Source organism: Pseudophryne corroboree, chromosome 3, assembly GCF_028390025.1.
Source record: "Pseudophryne corroboree isolate aPseCor3 chromosome 3, aPseCor3.hap2, whole genome shotgun sequence".
NCBI lineage: Eukaryota > Metazoa > Chordata > Amphibia > Anura > Myobatrachidae > Pseudophryne > Pseudophryne corroboree.
This window is the reverse complement of record NC_086446.1, coordinates 114,309,939-114,325,938: the sequence shown is the minus strand read 5'-3', so window position 1 is coordinate 114,325,938 and position 16,000 is coordinate 114,309,939. Positions and strand designations below refer to the sequence as shown.

The 16,000-nt window shown below is 41.4% G+C and overlaps 64 non-coding genes and 7 pseudogenes across 64 annotated transcripts; all 71 read left to right on the top strand.

Annotated features, from left to right (window-relative positions):
* Window positions 1-23: 23 nt before the first annotated feature.
* LOC135066674 (5S ribosomal RNA) lies at window positions 24-142 on the top strand. The gene has a single exon (XR_010252914.1). It is a non-coding gene; the product is annotated as a 5S ribosomal RNA (ribosomal RNA).
* A 107-nt stretch (window positions 143-249) lies between these two features.
* LOC134885986 (5S ribosomal RNA) lies at window positions 250-368 on the top strand. Its single transcript, XR_010170086.1, has one exon. It is a non-coding gene; the product is annotated as a 5S ribosomal RNA (ribosomal RNA).
* A 107-nt stretch (window positions 369-475) lies between these two features.
* Window positions 476-594, top strand: LOC135065926 (5S ribosomal RNA). Its single transcript, XR_010252193.1, has one exon. It is a non-coding gene; the product is annotated as a 5S ribosomal RNA (ribosomal RNA).
* A 107-nt stretch (window positions 595-701) lies between these two features.
* On the top strand, window positions 702-820 carry LOC134886207 (5S ribosomal RNA). The gene has a single exon (XR_010170298.1). It is a non-coding gene; the product is annotated as a 5S ribosomal RNA (ribosomal RNA).
* A 107-nt stretch (window positions 821-927) lies between these two features.
* On the top strand, window positions 928-1,046 carry LOC135059835 (5S ribosomal RNA). Its single transcript, XR_010246233.1, has one exon. It is a non-coding gene; the product is annotated as a 5S ribosomal RNA (ribosomal RNA).
* Window positions 1,047-1,153: 107 nt separating this feature from the next.
* Window positions 1,154-1,272, top strand: LOC135064901 (5S ribosomal RNA). Its single transcript, XR_010251198.1, has one exon. It is a non-coding gene; the product is annotated as a 5S ribosomal RNA (ribosomal RNA).
* A 107-nt stretch (window positions 1,273-1,379) lies between these two features.
* On the top strand, window positions 1,380-1,498 carry LOC134885975 (5S ribosomal RNA). Its single transcript, XR_010170075.1, has one exon. It is a non-coding gene; the product is annotated as a 5S ribosomal RNA (ribosomal RNA).
* A 107-nt stretch (window positions 1,499-1,605) lies between these two features.
* LOC135059833 (5S ribosomal RNA) lies at window positions 1,606-1,724 on the top strand. The gene has a single exon (XR_010246231.1). It is a non-coding gene; the product is annotated as a 5S ribosomal RNA (ribosomal RNA).
* Window positions 1,725-1,831: 107 nt separating this feature from the next.
* Window positions 1,832-1,950, top strand: LOC135062222 (5S ribosomal RNA). Its single transcript, XR_010248576.1, has one exon. It is a non-coding gene; the product is annotated as a 5S ribosomal RNA (ribosomal RNA).
* Window positions 1,951-2,057: 107 nt separating this feature from the next.
* LOC134889254 (5S ribosomal RNA) lies at window positions 2,058-2,175 on the top strand (annotated as a pseudogene).
* Window positions 2,176-2,282: 107 nt separating this feature from the next.
* Window positions 2,283-2,401, top strand: LOC135065189 (5S ribosomal RNA). The gene has a single exon (XR_010251476.1). It is a non-coding gene; the product is annotated as a 5S ribosomal RNA (ribosomal RNA).
* A 107-nt stretch (window positions 2,402-2,508) lies between these two features.
* LOC134885964 (5S ribosomal RNA) lies at window positions 2,509-2,627 on the top strand. The gene has a single exon (XR_010170064.1). It is a non-coding gene; the product is annotated as a 5S ribosomal RNA (ribosomal RNA).
* A 107-nt stretch (window positions 2,628-2,734) lies between these two features.
* LOC134885951 (5S ribosomal RNA) lies at window positions 2,735-2,853 on the top strand. The gene has a single exon (XR_010170052.1). It is a non-coding gene; the product is annotated as a 5S ribosomal RNA (ribosomal RNA).
* Window positions 2,854-2,960: 107 nt separating this feature from the next.
* Window positions 2,961-3,079, top strand: LOC135065275 (5S ribosomal RNA). Its single transcript, XR_010251559.1, has one exon. It is a non-coding gene; the product is annotated as a 5S ribosomal RNA (ribosomal RNA).
* Window positions 3,080-3,186: 107 nt separating this feature from the next.
* LOC135063730 (5S ribosomal RNA) lies at window positions 3,187-3,305 on the top strand. Its single transcript, XR_010250054.1, has one exon. It is a non-coding gene; the product is annotated as a 5S ribosomal RNA (ribosomal RNA).
* Window positions 3,306-3,412: 107 nt separating this feature from the next.
* Window positions 3,413-3,531, top strand: LOC135058616 (5S ribosomal RNA). The gene has a single exon (XR_010245042.1). It is a non-coding gene; the product is annotated as a 5S ribosomal RNA (ribosomal RNA).
* Window positions 3,532-3,638: 107 nt separating this feature from the next.
* LOC135058614 (5S ribosomal RNA) lies at window positions 3,639-3,757 on the top strand. The gene has a single exon (XR_010245040.1). It is a non-coding gene; the product is annotated as a 5S ribosomal RNA (ribosomal RNA).
* Window positions 3,758-3,864: 107 nt separating this feature from the next.
* On the top strand, window positions 3,865-3,983 carry LOC135059832 (5S ribosomal RNA). The gene has a single exon (XR_010246230.1). It is a non-coding gene; the product is annotated as a 5S ribosomal RNA (ribosomal RNA).
* Window positions 3,984-4,090: 107 nt separating this feature from the next.
* Window positions 4,091-4,209, top strand: LOC135063119 (5S ribosomal RNA). Its single transcript, XR_010249457.1, has one exon. It is a non-coding gene; the product is annotated as a 5S ribosomal RNA (ribosomal RNA).
* Window positions 4,210-4,316: 107 nt separating this feature from the next.
* Window positions 4,317-4,435, top strand: LOC135062807 (5S ribosomal RNA). The gene has a single exon (XR_010249150.1). It is a non-coding gene; the product is annotated as a 5S ribosomal RNA (ribosomal RNA).
* Window positions 4,436-4,542: 107 nt separating this feature from the next.
* LOC135063118 (5S ribosomal RNA) lies at window positions 4,543-4,661 on the top strand. Its single transcript, XR_010249456.1, has one exon. It is a non-coding gene; the product is annotated as a 5S ribosomal RNA (ribosomal RNA).
* Window positions 4,662-4,768: 107 nt separating this feature from the next.
* Window positions 4,769-4,887, top strand: LOC135059428 (5S ribosomal RNA). Its single transcript, XR_010245830.1, has one exon. It is a non-coding gene; the product is annotated as a 5S ribosomal RNA (ribosomal RNA).
* Window positions 4,888-4,994: 107 nt separating this feature from the next.
* On the top strand, window positions 4,995-5,113 carry LOC135063204 (5S ribosomal RNA). The gene has a single exon (XR_010249540.1). It is a non-coding gene; the product is annotated as a 5S ribosomal RNA (ribosomal RNA).
* Window positions 5,114-5,220: 107 nt separating this feature from the next.
* Window positions 5,221-5,339, top strand: LOC135067187 (5S ribosomal RNA). Its single transcript, XR_010253409.1, has one exon. It is a non-coding gene; the product is annotated as a 5S ribosomal RNA (ribosomal RNA).
* A 107-nt stretch (window positions 5,340-5,446) lies between these two features.
* LOC134887168 (5S ribosomal RNA) lies at window positions 5,447-5,564 on the top strand (annotated as a pseudogene).
* A 107-nt stretch (window positions 5,565-5,671) lies between these two features.
* Window positions 5,672-5,790, top strand: LOC135064900 (5S ribosomal RNA). The gene has a single exon (XR_010251197.1). It is a non-coding gene; the product is annotated as a 5S ribosomal RNA (ribosomal RNA).
* Window positions 5,791-5,897: 107 nt separating this feature from the next.
* On the top strand, window positions 5,898-6,016 carry LOC134885940 (5S ribosomal RNA). Its single transcript, XR_010170040.1, has one exon. It is a non-coding gene; the product is annotated as a 5S ribosomal RNA (ribosomal RNA).
* Window positions 6,017-6,123: 107 nt separating this feature from the next.
* LOC135059831 (5S ribosomal RNA) lies at window positions 6,124-6,242 on the top strand. Its single transcript, XR_010246229.1, has one exon. It is a non-coding gene; the product is annotated as a 5S ribosomal RNA (ribosomal RNA).
* A 107-nt stretch (window positions 6,243-6,349) lies between these two features.
* Window positions 6,350-6,468, top strand: LOC135062221 (5S ribosomal RNA). The gene has a single exon (XR_010248575.1). It is a non-coding gene; the product is annotated as a 5S ribosomal RNA (ribosomal RNA).
* Window positions 6,469-6,575: 107 nt separating this feature from the next.
* On the top strand, window positions 6,576-6,693 carry LOC134889780 (5S ribosomal RNA; annotated as a pseudogene).
* A 107-nt stretch (window positions 6,694-6,800) lies between these two features.
* On the top strand, window positions 6,801-6,919 carry LOC134885275 (5S ribosomal RNA). The gene has a single exon (XR_010169393.1). It is a non-coding gene; the product is annotated as a 5S ribosomal RNA (ribosomal RNA).
* A 107-nt stretch (window positions 6,920-7,026) lies between these two features.
* LOC134885928 (5S ribosomal RNA) lies at window positions 7,027-7,145 on the top strand. Its single transcript, XR_010170029.1, has one exon. It is a non-coding gene; the product is annotated as a 5S ribosomal RNA (ribosomal RNA).
* A 107-nt stretch (window positions 7,146-7,252) lies between these two features.
* On the top strand, window positions 7,253-7,371 carry LOC135063117 (5S ribosomal RNA). Its single transcript, XR_010249455.1, has one exon. It is a non-coding gene; the product is annotated as a 5S ribosomal RNA (ribosomal RNA).
* Window positions 7,372-7,478: 107 nt separating this feature from the next.
* Window positions 7,479-7,597, top strand: LOC134885916 (5S ribosomal RNA). The gene has a single exon (XR_010170018.1). It is a non-coding gene; the product is annotated as a 5S ribosomal RNA (ribosomal RNA).
* A 107-nt stretch (window positions 7,598-7,704) lies between these two features.
* On the top strand, window positions 7,705-7,823 carry LOC134885904 (5S ribosomal RNA). Its single transcript, XR_010170007.1, has one exon. It is a non-coding gene; the product is annotated as a 5S ribosomal RNA (ribosomal RNA).
* A 107-nt stretch (window positions 7,824-7,930) lies between these two features.
* Window positions 7,931-8,049, top strand: LOC135060587 (5S ribosomal RNA). Its single transcript, XR_010246980.1, has one exon. It is a non-coding gene; the product is annotated as a 5S ribosomal RNA (ribosomal RNA).
* A 107-nt stretch (window positions 8,050-8,156) lies between these two features.
* LOC135063729 (5S ribosomal RNA) lies at window positions 8,157-8,275 on the top strand. Its single transcript, XR_010250053.1, has one exon. It is a non-coding gene; the product is annotated as a 5S ribosomal RNA (ribosomal RNA).
* Window positions 8,276-8,382: 107 nt separating this feature from the next.
* Window positions 8,383-8,501, top strand: LOC135058613 (5S ribosomal RNA). The gene has a single exon (XR_010245039.1). It is a non-coding gene; the product is annotated as a 5S ribosomal RNA (ribosomal RNA).
* A 107-nt stretch (window positions 8,502-8,608) lies between these two features.
* On the top strand, window positions 8,609-8,727 carry LOC135058612 (5S ribosomal RNA). The gene has a single exon (XR_010245038.1). It is a non-coding gene; the product is annotated as a 5S ribosomal RNA (ribosomal RNA).
* A 107-nt stretch (window positions 8,728-8,834) lies between these two features.
* On the top strand, window positions 8,835-8,953 carry LOC135062806 (5S ribosomal RNA). Its single transcript, XR_010249149.1, has one exon. It is a non-coding gene; the product is annotated as a 5S ribosomal RNA (ribosomal RNA).
* Window positions 8,954-9,060: 107 nt separating this feature from the next.
* On the top strand, window positions 9,061-9,179 carry LOC135063116 (5S ribosomal RNA). The gene has a single exon (XR_010249454.1). It is a non-coding gene; the product is annotated as a 5S ribosomal RNA (ribosomal RNA).
* A 107-nt stretch (window positions 9,180-9,286) lies between these two features.
* LOC135059427 (5S ribosomal RNA) lies at window positions 9,287-9,405 on the top strand. The gene has a single exon (XR_010245829.1). It is a non-coding gene; the product is annotated as a 5S ribosomal RNA (ribosomal RNA).
* Window positions 9,406-9,512: 107 nt separating this feature from the next.
* On the top strand, window positions 9,513-9,631 carry LOC135063203 (5S ribosomal RNA). The gene has a single exon (XR_010249539.1). It is a non-coding gene; the product is annotated as a 5S ribosomal RNA (ribosomal RNA).
* Window positions 9,632-9,738: 107 nt separating this feature from the next.
* On the top strand, window positions 9,739-9,857 carry LOC135067185 (5S ribosomal RNA). Its single transcript, XR_010253407.1, has one exon. It is a non-coding gene; the product is annotated as a 5S ribosomal RNA (ribosomal RNA).
* Window positions 9,858-9,964: 107 nt separating this feature from the next.
* Window positions 9,965-10,083, top strand: LOC135059830 (5S ribosomal RNA). Its single transcript, XR_010246228.1, has one exon. It is a non-coding gene; the product is annotated as a 5S ribosomal RNA (ribosomal RNA).
* A 107-nt stretch (window positions 10,084-10,190) lies between these two features.
* On the top strand, window positions 10,191-10,309 carry LOC134885891 (5S ribosomal RNA). The gene has a single exon (XR_010169995.1). It is a non-coding gene; the product is annotated as a 5S ribosomal RNA (ribosomal RNA).
* Window positions 10,310-10,416: 107 nt separating this feature from the next.
* Window positions 10,417-10,535, top strand: LOC134902100 (5S ribosomal RNA). The gene has a single exon (XR_010175575.1). It is a non-coding gene; the product is annotated as a 5S ribosomal RNA (ribosomal RNA).
* Window positions 10,536-10,642: 107 nt separating this feature from the next.
* Window positions 10,643-10,761, top strand: LOC135067184 (5S ribosomal RNA). The gene has a single exon (XR_010253406.1). It is a non-coding gene; the product is annotated as a 5S ribosomal RNA (ribosomal RNA).
* A 107-nt stretch (window positions 10,762-10,868) lies between these two features.
* Window positions 10,869-10,987, top strand: LOC135059829 (5S ribosomal RNA). Its single transcript, XR_010246227.1, has one exon. It is a non-coding gene; the product is annotated as a 5S ribosomal RNA (ribosomal RNA).
* A 107-nt stretch (window positions 10,988-11,094) lies between these two features.
* LOC134885297 (5S ribosomal RNA) lies at window positions 11,095-11,213 on the top strand. Its single transcript, XR_010169415.1, has one exon. It is a non-coding gene; the product is annotated as a 5S ribosomal RNA (ribosomal RNA).
* A 107-nt stretch (window positions 11,214-11,320) lies between these two features.
* On the top strand, window positions 11,321-11,438 carry LOC134888082 (5S ribosomal RNA; annotated as a pseudogene).
* Window positions 11,439-11,545: 107 nt separating this feature from the next.
* On the top strand, window positions 11,546-11,664 carry LOC135062805 (5S ribosomal RNA). Its single transcript, XR_010249147.1, has one exon. It is a non-coding gene; the product is annotated as a 5S ribosomal RNA (ribosomal RNA).
* A 107-nt stretch (window positions 11,665-11,771) lies between these two features.
* LOC134885880 (5S ribosomal RNA) lies at window positions 11,772-11,890 on the top strand. Its single transcript, XR_010169984.1, has one exon. It is a non-coding gene; the product is annotated as a 5S ribosomal RNA (ribosomal RNA).
* A 107-nt stretch (window positions 11,891-11,997) lies between these two features.
* On the top strand, window positions 11,998-12,116 carry LOC134887920 (5S ribosomal RNA; annotated as a pseudogene).
* A 107-nt stretch (window positions 12,117-12,223) lies between these two features.
* LOC135069747 (5S ribosomal RNA) lies at window positions 12,224-12,342 on the top strand. Its single transcript, XR_010255931.1, has one exon. It is a non-coding gene; the product is annotated as a 5S ribosomal RNA (ribosomal RNA).
* A 107-nt stretch (window positions 12,343-12,449) lies between these two features.
* Window positions 12,450-12,568, top strand: LOC135070091 (5S ribosomal RNA). Its single transcript, XR_010256266.1, has one exon. It is a non-coding gene; the product is annotated as a 5S ribosomal RNA (ribosomal RNA).
* A 107-nt stretch (window positions 12,569-12,675) lies between these two features.
* On the top strand, window positions 12,676-12,794 carry LOC135059028 (5S ribosomal RNA). The gene has a single exon (XR_010245448.1). It is a non-coding gene; the product is annotated as a 5S ribosomal RNA (ribosomal RNA).
* Window positions 12,795-12,901: 107 nt separating this feature from the next.
* LOC134885868 (5S ribosomal RNA) lies at window positions 12,902-13,020 on the top strand. The gene has a single exon (XR_010169972.1). It is a non-coding gene; the product is annotated as a 5S ribosomal RNA (ribosomal RNA).
* A 107-nt stretch (window positions 13,021-13,127) lies between these two features.
* Window positions 13,128-13,246, top strand: LOC135068189 (5S ribosomal RNA). Its single transcript, XR_010254394.1, has one exon. It is a non-coding gene; the product is annotated as a 5S ribosomal RNA (ribosomal RNA).
* A 107-nt stretch (window positions 13,247-13,353) lies between these two features.
* LOC134886646 (5S ribosomal RNA) lies at window positions 13,354-13,472 on the top strand. Its single transcript, XR_010170726.1, has one exon. It is a non-coding gene; the product is annotated as a 5S ribosomal RNA (ribosomal RNA).
* A 107-nt stretch (window positions 13,473-13,579) lies between these two features.
* LOC135066470 (5S ribosomal RNA) lies at window positions 13,580-13,698 on the top strand. Its single transcript, XR_010252717.1, has one exon. It is a non-coding gene; the product is annotated as a 5S ribosomal RNA (ribosomal RNA).
* A 107-nt stretch (window positions 13,699-13,805) lies between these two features.
* On the top strand, window positions 13,806-13,924 carry LOC134885856 (5S ribosomal RNA). Its single transcript, XR_010169960.1, has one exon. It is a non-coding gene; the product is annotated as a 5S ribosomal RNA (ribosomal RNA).
* Window positions 13,925-14,031: 107 nt separating this feature from the next.
* On the top strand, window positions 14,032-14,150 carry LOC134884323 (5S ribosomal RNA). Its single transcript, XR_010168475.1, has one exon. It is a non-coding gene; the product is annotated as a 5S ribosomal RNA (ribosomal RNA).
* Window positions 14,151-14,257: 107 nt separating this feature from the next.
* LOC134887569 (5S ribosomal RNA) lies at window positions 14,258-14,376 on the top strand (annotated as a pseudogene).
* A 107-nt stretch (window positions 14,377-14,483) lies between these two features.
* Window positions 14,484-14,602, top strand: LOC135066469 (5S ribosomal RNA). The gene has a single exon (XR_010252716.1). It is a non-coding gene; the product is annotated as a 5S ribosomal RNA (ribosomal RNA).
* A 107-nt stretch (window positions 14,603-14,709) lies between these two features.
* Window positions 14,710-14,828, top strand: LOC135066468 (5S ribosomal RNA). The gene has a single exon (XR_010252715.1). It is a non-coding gene; the product is annotated as a 5S ribosomal RNA (ribosomal RNA).
* A 107-nt stretch (window positions 14,829-14,935) lies between these two features.
* LOC134895080 (5S ribosomal RNA) lies at window positions 14,936-15,053 on the top strand (annotated as a pseudogene).
* A 107-nt stretch (window positions 15,054-15,160) lies between these two features.
* Window positions 15,161-15,279, top strand: LOC135065518 (5S ribosomal RNA). The gene has a single exon (XR_010251798.1). It is a non-coding gene; the product is annotated as a 5S ribosomal RNA (ribosomal RNA).
* Window positions 15,280-15,386: 107 nt separating this feature from the next.
* On the top strand, window positions 15,387-15,505 carry LOC134901772 (5S ribosomal RNA). The gene has a single exon (XR_010175253.1). It is a non-coding gene; the product is annotated as a 5S ribosomal RNA (ribosomal RNA).
* A 107-nt stretch (window positions 15,506-15,612) lies between these two features.
* On the top strand, window positions 15,613-15,731 carry LOC135067712 (5S ribosomal RNA). The gene has a single exon (XR_010253923.1). It is a non-coding gene; the product is annotated as a 5S ribosomal RNA (ribosomal RNA).
* Window positions 15,732-15,838: 107 nt separating this feature from the next.
* On the top strand, window positions 15,839-15,957 carry LOC135064119 (5S ribosomal RNA). The gene has a single exon (XR_010250432.1). It is a non-coding gene; the product is annotated as a 5S ribosomal RNA (ribosomal RNA).
* The last annotated feature ends 43 nt before the right edge of the window (window positions 15,958-16,000 follow it).

Below are 16,000 nucleotides of genomic sequence, written 5' to 3'. Positions count from 1 at the left end.
TTCTAACAGAAACCACAAAGCTCATCTACAGCCACACCACACTGGATACGCCCAATCTCATCTGATCTTGGAAGCTAAGCAGTGTTGGTCCTGGTTAGTACTTGGATGGGAGACCACCTGGGAATGCAAGGTGCTGTAGATATTTTTATACTGCCAACACCGTTCAGTTGATGCATTCAATTTTCAAATCTATTCATTTATGAACCAGTAGTTAGAAGTAGAAAAGTTCAAACAGAAACCACAAAGCTCATCTACAGCCACACCACACTGGATACGCCCAATCTCATCTGATCTTGGAAGCTAAGCAGTGTTGGGCCTGGTTAGTACTTGGATGGGAGACCACCTGGGAATACAAGGTGCTGTAGATATTTTTATACTGCCAACACCGTTCTGTTGATGCATTCCATTTTCAAACGTATTCATTTATGAACCAGTAGTTAGAAGTAGAAAAGTTCTAACAGAAACCACAAAGCTCATCTACAGCCACACCACACTGGATACGCCCAATCTCATCTGATCTTGGAAGCTAAGCAGTGTTGAGCCTGGTTAGTACTTGGATGGGAGACCACCTGGGAATACAAGGTGCTGTAGATATTTTTATCCTGCCAACACCGTTCTGTTGATGCATTCCATTTTCAAACGTATTCATTTATGAACCAGTAGTTAGAAGTCGAAAAGTTCTAACAGAAACCACAAAGCTCATCTACAGCCACACCACACTGGATACGCCCAATCTAATCTGATCTTGGAAGCTAAGCAGTGTTGGGCCTGGTTAGTATTTGGATGGGAAACCACCTGGAAATACAAGGTGCTGTAGATATTTTTATACTGCCAACACCGTTCTGTTGATGCATTCCATTTTAAAACGTATTCATTTATGAACCAGTAGTTAGAAGTAGAAAAGTTCTAACAGAAACCAGAAAATTCATCTACAGCAACACCACACTGGATACGCCCAATCTCATCTGATCTTGGAAGCTAAGCAGTGTTGGGCCTGGTTAGTACTTGGATGGGAGACCACCTGGGAATACAAGGTGCTGTAGATATTTTTATACTGCCAACACCGTTCTGTTGATGCATTCCATTTTCAAACGTATTCATTTATGAACCAGTAGTTAGAAGTAGAAAAGTTCTAACAGAAACCACAAAGCTCATCTACAGCCACACCACACTGGATATGCCCAATCTCATCTGATCTTGGAATCTAAGCAGTGTTGGGCCTGGTTAGTACTTGGATGGGAGACCACCTGGGAATACAAGGTGCTGTAGATATTTTTATACTACCAACACCGTTCTGTTGATGCATTCCATTTTTAAACGTATTCGTTTATGAACCAGTAGTTAGAAGTAGAAAAGTTCTAACAGAAACCATAAAGCTCATCTACAGCCACACCACACTGGATACGCCCAATCTCATCTGATCTTGGAAGCTAAGCAGTGTTGGGCCTGGTTAGTACTTGGATGGGAGACCACCTGGGAATACAAGGTGCTGTAGATATTTTTATACTGCCAACACCGTTCTGTTGATGCATTCCATTTTCAAACGTATTCATTTATGAACCAGTAGTTAGAAGTAGAAAAGTTCTAACAGAAACCAGAAAATTCATCTACAGCAACACCACACTGGATACGCCCAATCTCATCTGATCTTGGAAGCTAAGCAGTGTTGGGCCTGGTTAGTACTTGGATGGGAGACCACCTGGGAATACAAGGTGCTGTAGATATTTTTATACTGCCAACACCGTTCTGTTGATGCATTCCATTTTCAAACGTATTCATTTATGAACCAGTAGTTAGAAGTAGAAAAGTTCTAACAGAAATCACAAAACTCATCTACAGCCACACCACACTGGATACGCCCAATCTCATCTGATCTTGGAAGCTAAGCAGTGTTGGGCCTGGTTAGTACTTGGATGGGAGACCACCTGGGAATACAAGGTGCTGTCGATATTTTTATACTACCAACACCGTTCTGTTGATGCATTCCATTTTCAAACGTATTCGTTTATGAACCAGTAGTTAGAAGTAGAAAAGTTCAAACAGAAACCATAAAGCTCATCTACAGCCACACCACACTGGATACGCCCAATCTCATCTGATCTTGGAAGCTAAGCAGTGTTGGGCCTGGTTAGTACTTGGATGGGAGACCACCTGGAATACAAGGAGCTGTAGATATTTTTATACTGCCAACACCGTTCTGTTGATGCATTCCATTTTCAAACGTATTCATTTATGAACCAGTAGTTAGAAGTAGAAAAGTTCTAACAGAAACCATAAAACTCATCTACAGCCACACCACACTGGATACGCCCAATCTCATCTGATCTTGGAAGCTAAGCAGTGTTGGGCATGGTTAGTACTTGGATGGGAGACCACCTGGGAATACAAGGTGCTGTAGATAATTTTATACTGCCAACACCGTTCTGTTGATGCATTCCATTTTAAAACTTATTCATTTATGAACCAGTAGTTAGAAGTAGAAAAGTTCTAACAGAAACCACAAAGTTCATCTACAGCCACACCACACTGGATACGCCCAATCTCATCTGATCTTGGAAGCTAAGCAGTGTTGGGCCTGGTTAGTACTTGGATGGGAGACCACCTGGGAATACAAGGTGCTGTAGATATTTTTATACTGCCAACACCGTTCTGTTGATGCATTCCATTTTCAAACATATTCATTTATGAACCAGTAGTTAGAAGTAGAAAAGTTCTAACAGAAACCACAAAGCTCATCTACAGCCACACCACACTGGATACGCCCAATCTCATCTGATCTTGGAAGCTAAGCAGTGTTGGGCCTGGTTAGTACTTGGATGGGAGACCACCTGGGAATACAAGGTGCTGTAGATATTTTTATACTGCCAACACCGTTCTGTGGATGCATTCAATTTTCAAACGTATTCTTTTATGAACCAGTAGTTAGAAGTAGAAAAGTTCAAACAGAAACCACAAAGCTCATCTACAGCCACACCACACTGAATATGCCCAATCTCATCTGATCTTGGAAGCAAAGCAGTGTTGGGCCTGGTTAGTACTTGGATGGGAGACCACCTGGGAATACAAGGTGCTGTAGATATTTTTATACTGCCAACACCGTTCTGTTGATGCATTCCATTTTCAAACATATTCATTTATGAACCAGTAGTTAGAAGTAGAAAAGTTCAAACAGAAACCACAAAGCTCATCTACAGCCACACCACACTGGATACGCCCAATCTTATCTGATCTTGGAAGCTAAGCAGTGTTGGGCCTGGTTAGTACTTGGATGGGAGACCACCTGGGAATACAAGGTGCTGTAGATATTTTTATCCTGCCAACACCGTTCTGTTGATGCATTCCATTTTCAAACGTATTCATTTATGAACCAGTAGTTAGAAGTAGAAAAGTTCTAACAGAAACCACAAAGCTCATCTACAGCCACACCACACTGGATACGCCCAATCTCATCTGATCTTGGAAGCTAAGCAGTGTTGGGCCTGGTTAGTATTTGGATGGGAGACCACCTGGAAATACAAGGTGCTGTAGATATTTTTATCCTGCCAACACCGTTCTGTTGATGCATTCCATTTTCAAACGTATTCATTTATGAACCAGTAGTTAGAAGTAGAAAAGTTCTAACAGAAACCACAAAGCTCATCTACAGCCACACCACACTGGATACGCCCAATCTCATCTGATCTTGGAAGCTAAGCAGTGTTGGGCCTGGTTAGTATTTGGATGGGAGACCACCTGGAAATACAAGGTGCTGTAGATATTTTTATACTGCCAACACCGTTCTGTTGATGCATTCCATTTTAAAACGTATTCATTTATGAACCAGTAGTTAGAAGTAGAAAAGTTCTAACAGAAACCAGAAAATTCATCTACAGCAACACCACACTGGATACGCCCAATCTCATCTGATCTTGGAAGCTAAGCAGTGTTGGGCCTGGTTAGTACTTGGATGGGAGACCACCTGGGAATACAAGGTGCTGTAGATATTTTTATACTACCAACACCGTTCTGTTGATGCATTCCATTTTTAAACGTATTCGTTTATGAACCAGTAGTTAGAAGTAGAAAAGTTCTAACAGAAACCATAAAGCTCATCTACAGCCACACCACACTGGATACGCCCAATCTCATCTGATCTTGGAAGCTAAGCAGTGTTGGTCCTGGTTAGTACTTGGATGGGAGACCACCTGGGAATACAAGGTGCTGTAGATAATTTTATACTGCCAACACCGTTCTGTTGATGCATTCCATTTTAAAACGTATTCATTTATGAACCAGTAGTTAGAAGTTGAAAAGTTCTAACAGAAACCACAAAGTTCATCTACAGCCACACCACACTGGATACGCCCAATCTCATCTGATTTTGGAAGCTAAGCAGTGTTGGGCCTGGTTAGTACTTGGATGGGAGACCACCTGGGAATACAAGGTGCTGTAGATATTTTTATACTGCCAACACCGTTCTGTTGATGCATTCCATTTTCAAACGTATTCATTTATGAACCAGTAGTTAAAAGTAGAAAAGTTCTAACAGAAACCACAAAGCTCATCTACAGCCACACCACACTGGATACGCCCAATCTCATCTGATCTTGGAAGCTAAGCAGTGTTGGTCCTGGTTAGTACTTGGATGGGAGACCACCTGGGAATACAAGGTGCTGTAGATATTTTTATACTGCCAACACCTTTCTGTTGATGCATTCAATTTTCAAATGTATTCATTTATGAACCAGTAGTTAGAAGTAGAAAAGTTCTAACAGAAACCACAAAACTCATCTACAGCCACACCACACTGGGTACGCCCAATCTCATCTGATCTTGGAAGCTAAGCAGTGTTGGGCCTGGTTAGTACTTGGATGGGAGACCACCTGGGAATACAAGGTGCTGTAGATATTTTTATACTGCCATCACCGTTCTGTTGATGCATTCCATTTTCAAACATATTCATTTATGAACCAGTAGTTAGAAGTAGAAAAGTTCTAACAGAAACCACAAAGCTCATCTACAGCCACACCACACTGGATACGCCCAATCTCATTTGATCTTGGAAGCTAAGCAGTGTTGGGCCTGGTTAGTACTTGTATGGGAGACCACCTGGGAATACAAGGTGCTGTAGATATTTTTATCCTGCCAACACCGTTCTGTTGATGCATTCCATTTTCAAACGTATTTATTTATGAACCAGTAGTTAGAAGTAGAAAAGTTCTAACAGAAACCACAAAGCTCATCTACAGCCACACCACACTGGATACGCCCAATCTCATCTGATCTTGGAAGCTAAGCAGTGTTGGGCCTGGTTAGTATTTGGATGGGAGACCACCTGGAAATAGAAGGTGCTGTAGATATTTTTATACTGCCAACACCGTTCTGTTGATGCATTCCATTTTAAAACGTATTCATTTATGAACCAGTAGTTAGAAGTAGAAAAGTTCTAACAGAAACCAGAAAATTCATCTACAGCAACACCACACTGGATACGCCCAATCTCATCTGATCTTGGAAGCTAAGCAGTGTTGGGCCTGGTTAGTACTTGGATGGAGACCACCTGGGAATACAAGGTGCTGTAGATATTTTTATACTACCAACACCGTTCTGTTGATGCATTCCATTTTTAAACGTATTCATTTATGAACCAGTAGTTAGAAGTAGAAAAGTTCTAACAGAAACCACAAAGCTCATCTACAGCCACACCACACTGGATATGCCCAATCTCATCTGATCTTGGAATCTAAGCAGTGTTGGGCCTGGTTAGTACTTGGATGGGAGACCACCTGGGAATACAAGGTGCTGTAGATATTTTTATACTACCAACACCGTTCTGTTGATGCATTCCATTTTTAAACATATTCGTTTATGAACCAGTAGTTAGAAGTAGAAAAGTTCTAACAGAAACCATAAAGCTCATCTACAGCCACACCACACTGGATACGCCCAATCTCATCTGATCTTGGAAGCTAAGCAGTGTTGGGCCTGGTTAGTACTTGGATGGGAGACCACCTGGGAATACAAGGTGCTGTAGATATTTTTATACTGCCAACACCGTTCTGTTGATGCATTCCATTTTCAAACGTATTCATTTATGAACCAGTAGTTAGAAGTAGAAAAGTTCTAACAGAAACCAGAAAATTCATCTACAGCAACACCACACTGGATACGCCCAATCTCATCTGATCTTGGAAGCTAAGCAGTGTTGGGCCTGGTTAGTACTTGGATGGGAGACCACCTGGGAATACAAGGTGCTGTAGATATTTTTATACTGCCAACACCGTTCTGTTGATGCATTCCATTTTCAAACGTATTCATTTATGAACCAGTAGTTAGAAGTAGAAAAGTTCTAACAGAAATCACAAAACTCATCTACAGCCACACCACACTGGATACGCCCAATCTCATCTGATCTTGGAAGCTAAGCAGTGTTGGGCCTGGTTAGTACTTGGATGGGAGACCACCTGGGAATACAAGGTGCTGTCGATATTTTTATACTACCAACACCGTTCTGTTGATGCATTCCATTTTCAAACGTATTCGTTTATGAACCAGTAGTTAGAAGTAGAAAAGTTCAAACAGAAACCATAAAGCTCATCTACAGCCACACCACACTGGATACGCCCAATCTCATCTGATCTTGGAAGCTAAGCAGTGTTGGGCCTGGTTAGTACTTGGATGGGAGACCACTTGGAATACAAGGAGCTGTAGATATTTTTATACTGCCAACACCGTTCTGTTGATGCATTCCATTTTCAAACGTATTCATTTATGAACCAGTAGTTAGAAGTAGAAAAGTTCTAACAGAAACCATAAAACTCATCTACAGCCACACCACACTGGATACGCCCAATCTCATCTGATTTTGGAAGCTAAGCAGTGTTGGGCATGGTTAGTACTTGGATGGGAGACCACCTGGGAATACAAGGTGCTGTAGATAATTTTATACTGCCAACACCGTTCTGTTGATGCATTCCATTTTAAAACTTATTCATTTATGAACCAGTAGTTAGAAGTAGAAAAGTTCTAACAGAAACCACAAAGTTCATCTACAGCCACACCACACTGGATACGCCCAATCTCATCTGATCTTGGAAGCTAAGCAGTGTTGGGCCTGGTTAGTACTTGGATGGGAGACCACCTGGGAATACAAGGTGCTGTAGATATTTTTATACTGCCAACACCGTTCTGTTGATGCATTCCATTTTCAAACATATTCATTTATGAACCAGTAGTTAGAAGTAGAAAAGTTCTAACAGAAACCACAAATTTCATCTACAGCCACACCACACTGGATACGCCCAATCTCATCTGATCTTGGAAGCTAAGCAGTGTTGGTCCTGGTTAGTACTTGGATGGGAGACCACCTGGGAATACAAGGTGCTGTAGATATTTTTATACTGCCAACACCGTTCTGTTGATGCATTCCATTTTAAAACTTATTCATTTATGAACCAGTAGTTAGAAGTAGAAAAGTTCTAACAGAAACCACAAAGTTCATCTACAGCCACACCACACTGGATACGCCCAATCTCATCTGATCTTGGAAGCTAAGCAGTGTTGGGCCTGGTTAGTACTTGGATGGGAGACCACCTGGGAATACAAGGTGCTGTAGATATTTTTATACTGCCAACACCGTTCTGTTGATGCATTCAATTTTCAAACGTATTCTTTTATGAACCAGTAGTTAGAAGTAGAAAAGTTCTAACAGAAACCACAAAGCTCATCTACAGCCACACCACACTGGATACGCCCAATCTCATCTGATCTTGGAAGCTAAGCAGTGTTGGGCCTGGTTAGTACTTGGATGGGAGACCACCTGGGAATACAAGGTGCTGTAGATATTTTTATACTGCCAACACCGTTCTGTTGATGCATTCAATTTTCAAACGTATTCTTTTATGAACCAGTAGTTAGAAGTAGAAAAGTTCAAACAGAAACCACAAAGCTCATCTACAGCCACACCACACTGAATACGCCCAATCTCATCTGATCTTGGAAGCTAAGCAGTGTTGGGCCTGGTTAGTACTTGGATGGGAGACCACCTGGGAATACAAGGTGCTGTAGATATTTTTATACTGCCAACACCGTTCTGTTGATGCATTCCATTTTCAAACATATTCATTTATGAACCAGTAGTTAGAAGTAGAAAAGTTCAAACAGAAACCACAAAGCTCATCTACAGCCACACCACACTGGATACGCCCAATCTTATCTGATCTTGGAAGCTAAGCAGTGTTGGGCCTGGTTAGTACTTGGATGGGAGACCACCTGGGAATACAAGGTGCTGTAGATATTTTTATCCTGCCAACACCGTTCTGTTGATGCATTCCATTTTCAAACGTATTCATTTATGAACCAGTAGTTAGAAGTAGAAAAGTTCTAACAGAAACCACAAAGCTCATCTACAGCCACACCACACTGGATACGCCCAATCTCATCTGATCTTGGAAGCTAAGCAGTGTTGGGCCTGGTTAGTATTTGGATGGGAGACCACCTGGAAATACAAGGTGCTGTAGATATTTTTATCCTGCCAACACCGTTCTGTTGATGCATTCCATTTTTAAACGTATTCGTTTATGAACCAGTAGTTAGAAGTAGAAAAGTTCTAACAGAAACCACAAAGCTCATCTACAGCCACACCACACTGGATACGCCCAATCTCATCTGATCTTGGAAGCTAAGCAGTGTTGGGCCTGGTTAGTATTTGGATGGGAGACCACCTGGAAATACAAGGTGCTGTAGATAATTTTATACTGCCAACACCGTTCTGTTGATGCATTCCATTTTAAAACGTATTCATTTATGAACCAGTAGTTAGAAGTTGAAAAGTTCTAACAGAAACCACAAAGTTCATCTACAGCCACACCACACTGGATACGCCCAATCTCATCTGATTTTGGAAGCTAAGCAGTGTTGGGCCTGGTTAGTACTTGGATGGGAGACCACCTGGGAATACAAGGTGCTGTAGATATTTTTATACTGCCAACACCGTTCTGTTGATGCATTCCATTTTCAAACGTATTCATTTATGAACCAGTAGTTAAAAGTAGAAAAGTTCTAACAGAAACCACAAAGCTCATCTACAGCCACACCACACTGGATACGCCCAATCTCATCTGATCTTGGAAGCTAAGCAGTGTTGGTCCTGGTTAGTACTTGGATGGGAGACCACCTGGGAATACAAGGTGCTGTAGATATTTTTATACTGCCAACTCCGTTCTGTTGATGCATTCAATTTTCAAATGTATTCATTTATGAACCAGTAGTTAGAAGTAGAAAAGTTCTAACAGAAACCACAAAACTCATCTACAGCCACACCACACTGGGTACGCCCAATCTCATCTGATCTTGGAAGCTAAGCAGTGTTGGGCCTGGTTAGTACTTGGATGGGAGACCACCTGGGAATACAAGGTGCTGTAGATATTTTTATACTGCCAACACCGTTCTGTTGATGCATTCCATTTTCAAACATATTCATTTATGAACCAGTAGTTAGAAGTAGAAAAGTTCTAACAGAAACCACAAAGCTCATCTACAGCCACACCACACTGGATACGCCCAATCTCATTTGATCTTGGAAGCTAAGCAGTGTTGGGCCTGGTTAGTACTTGTATGGGAGACCACCTGGGAATACAAGGTGCTGTAGATATTTTTATCCTGCCAACACCGTTCTGTTGATGCATTCCATTTTCAAACATATTTATTTATGAACCAGTAGTTAGAAGTAGAAAAGTTCTAACAGAAACCACAAAGCTCATCTACAGCCACACCACACTGGATACGCCCAATCTCATCTGATCTTGGAAGCTAAGCAGTGTTGGGCCTGGTTAGTATTTGGATGGGAGACCACCTGGAAATAGAAGGTGCTGTAGATATTTTTATACTGCCAACACCGTTCTGTTGATGCATTCCATTTTAAAACGTATTCATTTATGAACCAGTAGTTAGAAGTAGAAAAGTTCTAACAGAAACCAGAAAATTCATCTACAGCAACACCACACTGGATACGCCCAATCTCATCTGATCTTGGAAGCTAAGCAGTGTTGGGCCTGGTTAGTACTTGGATGGGAGACCACCTGGGAATACAAGGTGCTGTAGATATTTTTATACTACCAACACCGTTCTGTTGATGCATTCCATTTTTAAACGTATTCGTTTATGAACCAGTAGTTAGAAGTAGAAAAGTTCTAACAGAAACCATAAAGCTCATCTACAGCCACACCACACTGGATACGCCCAATCTCATCTGATCTTGGAAGCTAAGCAGTGTTGGGCCTGGTTAGTACTTGGATGGGAGACCACCTGGGAATACAAGGTGCTGTAGATAATTTTATACTGCCAACACCGTTCTGTTGATGCATTCCATTTTAAAACGTATTCATTTATGAACCAGTAGTTAGAAGTAGAAAAGTTCAAACAGAAACCTCAAAACTCATTTACAGCCACACCACACTGAATACGCCCAATCTCATCTGATCTTGGAAGCTAAGCAGTGTTGGGCCTGGTTAGTACTTGGATGGGAGACCACCTGGGAATACAAGGTGCTGTAGATATTTTTATACTGCCAACACCGTTCTGTTGATGCATTCCATTTTCAAACGTATTCATTTATGAACCAGTAGTTAGAAGTAGAAAAGTTCTAACAGAAACCACAAAGCTCATCTACAGCCACACCACACTGGATACGCCCAATCTCATCTGATCTTGGAAGCTAAGCAGTGTTGGGCCTGGTTAGTATTTGGATGGGAGACCACCTGGAAATAGAAGGTGCTGTAGATATTTTTATACTGCCAACACCGTTCTGTTGATGCATTCCATTTTAAAACGTATTCATTTATGAACCAGTAGTTAGAAGTAGAAAAGTTCTAACAGAAAAAAGAAAATTCATCTACAGCAACACCACACTGGATACGCCCAATCTCATCTGATCTTGGAAGCTAAGCAGTGTTGGGCCTGGTTAGTACTTGGATGGGAGACCACCTGGGAATACAAGGTGCTGTAGATATTTTTATACTGCCAACACCGTTCTGTTGATGCATTCCATTTTCAAACGTATTCATTTATGAACCAGTAGTTAGAAGTAGAAAAGTGCTAACAGAAACCACAAAGCTCATCTACAGCCACACCACACTGGATACGCCCAATCTCATCTGATCTTGGAAGCTAAGCAGTGTTGAGTCTGGTTAGTACTTGGATGGGAGACCACCTGGGAATACAAGGTGCTGTAGATATTTTTATACTACCGACACCGTTCTGTTGATGCATTCCATTTTTAAACGTATTCGTTTATGAACCAGTAGTTAGAAGTAGAAAAGTTCTAACAGAAACCATAAAGCTCATCTACAGCCACACCACACTGGATACGCCCAATCTCATCTGATCTTGGAAGCTAAGCAGTGTTGTGCTTGTTAGTACTTGGATGGGAGACCACCTGGGAATACAAGGTGCTGTAGATAATTTTATACTGGCAACACCGTTCTGTTGATGCATTCCATTTTAAAACGTATTCATTTATGAACCAGTAGTTAGAAGTTGAAAAGTTCTAACAGAAACCACAAAGTTCATCTACAGCCACACCACACTGGATACGCCCAATCTCATCTGATTTTGGAAGCTAAGCAGTGTTGGGCCTGGTTAGTACTTGGATGGGAGACCACCTGGGAATACAAGGTGCTGTAGATATTTTTATACTGCCAACACCGTTCTGTTGATGCATTCCATTTTCAAACGTATTCATTTATGAACCAGTAGTTAGAAGTAGAAAAGTTCTAACAGAAACCACAAAGCTCATCTACAGCCACACCACACTGGATACGCCCAATCTCATCTGATCTTGGAAGCTAAGCAGTGTTGGGCCTGGTTAGTACTTGGATGGGAGACCACCTGGGAATACAAGGTGCTGTAGATATTTTTATACTGCCAACACCGTTCTGTTGATGCATTCCATTTTCAAACGTATTCATTTATGAACCAGTAGTTAGAAGTAGAAAAGTTCTAACAGAAACCGCAAAGCTCATCTACAGCCACACCACACTGGATACGCCCAATCTAATCTGATCTTGGAAGCTAAGCAGTGTTGGGCCTGGTTAGTATTTGGATGGTAGACCACCTGGAAATACAAGGTGCTGTAGATATTTTTATACTGCCAACACCGTTCTGTTGATGCATTCCATTTTCAAACGTATTCATTTATGAACCAGTAGTTAGAAGTAGAAAAGTTCTAACAGAAACCGCAAAGCTCATCTACAGCCACACCACACTGGATACGCCCAATCTAATCTGATCTTGGAAGCTAAGCAGTGTTGGGCCTGGTTAGTATTTGGATGGGAGACCACCTGGAAATACAAGGTGCTGTAGATATTTTTATACTGCCAACACCGTTCTGTTGATGCATTCCATTTTAAAACGTATTCATTTATGAACCAGTAGTTAGAAGTAGAAAAGTTCTAACAGAAACCAGAAAATTCATCTACAGCAACACCACACTGGATACGCCCAATCTCATCTGATCTTGGAAGCTAAGCAGTTTTGGGCCTGGTTAGTACTTGGATGGGAGACCACCTGGGAATACAAGGTGCTGTAGATATTTTTATACTGCCAACACCGTTCTGTTGATGCATTCCATTTTCAAACGTATTCATTTATGAACCAGTAGTTAGAAGTAGAAAAGTTCTAACAGAAACCACAAAGCTCATCTACAGCCACACCACACTGGATATGCCCAATCTCATCTGATCTTGGAAGCTAAGCAGTGTTGGGCCTGGTTAGTACTTGGATGGGAGACCACCTGGGAATACAAGGTGCTGTAGATATTTTTATACTACCAACACCGTTCTGTTGATGCATTCCATTTTTAAACGTATTCGTTTATGAACCAGTAGTTAGAAGTAGAAAAGTTCTAACAGAAACCATAAAGCTCATCTACAGCCACACCACACTGGATACGCCCAATCTCATCTGATCTTGGAAGCTAAGCAGTGTTGGGCCTGGTTAGTACTTGGATGGGAGACCACCTGGGAATACAAGGTGCTGTAGATATTTTTATACTGCCAACACCGTTCTGTTGATGCATTCCATTTTCAAACGTATTCATTTATGAACCAGTAGTTAGAAGTAGAAAAGTTCTAACAGAAACCACAAAGCTCATCTACAGCCACACCACACTGGATACGCCCAATCTCATCTGATCTTGGAAGCTAAGCAGTGTTGGGCCTGGTTAGTACTTGGATGGGAGAACACCTGGGAATACAAGGTGCTGTAGATATTTTTATACTGCCAACACCGTTCTGTTGATGCATTCCATTTTCAAACGTATTCATTTATGAACCAGTAGTTAGAAGTAGAAAAGTTCTAACAGAAACCAGTAAGTTCATCTACAGCAACACCACACTGGATACGCTCAATCTCATCTGATCTGGGAAGCTAAGCAGTGTTGGGCCTGGTTAGTACTTGGATGGGAGACCACCTGGGAATACAAGGTGCTGTAGATATTTTTATACTGCCAACACCGTTCTGTTGATGCATTCCATTTTCAAACGAATTCATTTATGAACCAGTAGTTAGAAGTAGAAAAGTTCTAACAGAAACCGGAAAATTCATCTACAGCAACACCACACTGGATACGCCCAATTTCATCTGATCTTGGAAGCTAAGCAGTGTTGGGCCTGGTTAGTACTTGGATGGGAGACCACCTGGGAATACAAGGTGCTGTAGATATTTTTATACTGCCAACACCGTTCTGTTGATGCATTCCATTTTCAAACGTATTCATTTATGAACAAGTAGTTAGAAGTAGAAAAGTTCTAACAGAAACCACAAAGCTCATCTACAGCCACACCACACTGGATACGCCCAATCTCATCTGATCTTGGAAGCTAAGCAGTGTTGGGCCTGGTTAGTACTTGGATGGGAGACCACCTGGGAATACAAGGTGCTGTAGATATTTTTATCCTGCCAACACCGTTCTGTTGATGCATTCCATTTTCAAACGTATTCGTTTATGAACCAGTAGTTAGAAGTAGAAAATTTCTAACAGAAACCATAAAGCTCATCTACAGCCACACCACACTGGATACACCCAATCTCATCTGATCTTGGAAGCTAAGCAGTGTTGGGCCTGGTTAGTACTTGGATGGGAGACCACCTGGGAATACAAGTTACTGTCGATAATTTTATACTGCCAACACCGTTCTGTTGATGCATTCCATTTTCAAACGTATTTGTTTATGAACCAGTAGTTAGAAGTAGAAAAGTTCTAACAGAAACCGTAAAGCTCATCTACAGCCACACCACACTGGATACGCTCAATCTCATCTTATCTTGGAAGCTAAGCAGTGTTGGGCCTGGTTAGTACTTGGATGGGAGACCACCTGGGAATACAAGGTGCTGTAGATATTTTTATACTGCCAACACCGTTCTGTTGATGCATTCCATTTTCAAACGAATTCATTTATGAACCAGTAGTTAGAAGTAGAAAAGTTCTAACAGAAACCAGAAAATTCATCTACAGCAACACCACACTGGATACGCCCAATTTCATCTGATCTTGGAAGCTAAGCAGTGTTGGGCCTGGTTAGTACTTGGATGGGAGACCACCTGGGAATACAAGGTGCTGTAGATATTTTTATACTACCAACACCGTTCTGTTGATGCATTCCATTTTCAAACGTATTCGTTTATGAACCAGTAGTTAGAAGTAGAAAAGTTCTAACAGAAACCAGAAAATTCATCTACAGCAACACCACACTGGATACGCCCAATTTCATCTGATCTTGGAAGCTAAGCAGTGTTGGGCCTGGTTAGTACTTGGATGGGAGACCACCTGGGAATACAAGGTGCTGTAGATATTTTTATACTACCAACACCGTTCTGTTGATGCATTCCATTTTCAAACGTATTCGTTTATGAACCAGTAGTTAGAAGTAGAAAAGTTCTAACAGAAACCATAAAGCTCATCTACAGCCACACCACACTGGATACGCACAATCTCATCTGATCTTGGAAGCTAAGCAGTGTTGGGCCTGGTTAGTACTTGGATGGGAGACCACCTGGAATACAAGAAGCTGTAGATATTTTTATACTACCAACACCGTTCTGTTGATGCATTCCATTTTCAAACGTATTCATTTATGAACCAGCAGTTAAAAGTAGAAAAGTTCTAACAGAAACCACAAAGCTCACCTACAGCCACACCACACTGGATACGCCCAATCTCATCTGATCTTGGAAGCTAAGCAGTGTTGGGCCTGGTTAGTATTTGGATGGGAGACCACCTGGAAATACAAGGTGCTGTAGATATTTTTATACTGCCAACACCGTTCTGTTGATGCATTCCATTTTAAAACGTATTCATTTATGAACCAGTAGTTAGAAGTAGAAAAGTTCTAACAGAAACCAGAAAATTCATCTACAGCAACACCACACTGGATGCGCCCAATCTCATCTGATCTTGGAAGCTAAGCAGTGTTGGGCCTGGTTAGTACTTGGATGGGAGACCACCTGGGAATACAAGGTGCTGTAGATAATTTTATACTGCCAACACCGTTCTGTTGATGCATTCCATTTTCAAACGTATTCATTTATGAACCAGTAGTTAGAAGTAGAAAAGTTCTAACAGAAACCACAAAGTTCATCTACAGCCACACCACACTGGATATGCCCAATCTCATCTGATTTTGGAAGCTAAGCAGTGTTGGGCCTGGTTAGTACTTGGATGGGAGACCACCTGGGAATACAAGGTGCTGTAGATATTTTTATACTGCCAACACCGTTCTGTTGATGCATTCCATTTTCAAACGTATTCATTTATGAACCAGTAGTTAGAAGTAGAAAAGTTCTAACAGAAATCACAAAGCTCATCTACAGCCACACCACACTGGATAAGCCCAATCTCATCTGATCTTGGAAGCTAAGCAGTGTTGGGCCTGGTTAGTACTTGGATGGGAGACCACCTGGGAATACAAGGTGCTGTAGATATTTTTATACTACCAACACCGTTCTGTTGATGCATTCCATTTTA